The following is a 1372-nucleotide window of genomic DNA, read 5'->3' on the forward strand; positions in this document are numbered from 1 at the left end:
ACCCCCAGCCCTCCACCTCTGCCAACCATCGATCTGTCCTCAGCCTATACAGTTTTGATAGCAACTCCCATTTTACTAATTTTCTATAGGTCCCTTACATTTACATTTTCACCAGAGGTATTTAAAATTAAAATGGAGAGAAGTCATTTCGAGAGTGCTTTACTATAGTAGAGGCTCCCTGAGTTGCAAGAAGTGGCAACCAACTTGAATGAGCTCGTGTACCAGGAAACTTTTGTCAAAGAATCAGAGGTGTCCTGTAAATCCCAGAATAAGAAGTATGGTTAGGGGACAAAAGACTGGGTCCAGAAATTGTGTAGCCATTAGGAGTCTGGTGAGCTTGACCGACCAGCTCTCCCTGATCGCTGGTGGGTATACAAGGCCCAAGATGGTACCTTGGCCAACCTCCAGGTCTACTTAATTCTACAGTTTTGGCAACCCAAGTTCACTGATACTGTTTCTCCATGCCCTAATTCAAAAACTGAAAAAATAGGATGTGATTGGTCCAGCTTAGGTTATGTGTTTATTCATTGTCCAATCGGTTTTTGTTGAGAGAGAAGGGCCATGTGGGGGTGTGGAAGCAGAGCCTTTGAGAAAAGGAAAAGGGCGGGTCCCCCAAGAAGGAGTGCGGAGTAGGTAGAAGAGATCAGCAGAGACAATGATTTGCGTCTCTGATATATTTACCCAGAAGAAGCAAAAGCGTTGAGCTCAGAGCCTAGAGGGTAGAGTCCCGTGGGTCGGAAATGCACGCTCCGTTTTTCCATTTTGAGACTCTCCATTTGTTTATCTACCACTTTTCTAATTACTACCAGCAGAGCAATCAATAGAAGGTTGTCTACCATAGGGACAAGTTAATTAAGATGAGCAAATGAATCAGGTAATTAAGCGGCCTTCCCTGAGAAGGTGAGCCTGTCGCGGTGTCAGGGGCATGAGGTCACATGGAGTTGTCTTCAGGCAGGCTTCTAGGAATCACGGTAACCGAGGGGCACGCTGGTGACTTATCTCCCTCATTAGTGGGCACGATTTCTCTGGTCTCATTAGTAATAAGTCCGTATTCCAGTGCGAACCCCCTTAGCCTCATTCGTACGGCACGAGCCCCTTTGTCAGTGGCAGACACGGGCAGTTCATAACCCAGGACTTATTCTTTCCTTTTACCCAACAAACAACACTCTGACCTATTCCTGGAGGCCCAACTTAAAGCATCCCTTGTAGCTAGAAAGTAGCCAATAAGATAAAGTGGTTTTTCTGGGGTCCTTTGAAGGGGCTGACCCAGCTGAGAGCTATGCCCTTTCTATTTCTGTTATTATATTTTTTATTCTATGATTTCCTTTTGGTTCTCTTTTTTAAACTTCTATTTCTTTGCCGAGACTTTTAT

This window comes from Pteropus vampyrus, unplaced genomic scaffold (assembly GCF_000151845.1).
Source record: "Pteropus vampyrus isolate Shadow unplaced genomic scaffold, Pvam_2.0 Scaffold51, whole genome shotgun sequence".
Lineage (NCBI taxonomy): Eukaryota > Metazoa > Chordata > Mammalia > Chiroptera > Pteropodidae > Pteropus > Pteropus vampyrus.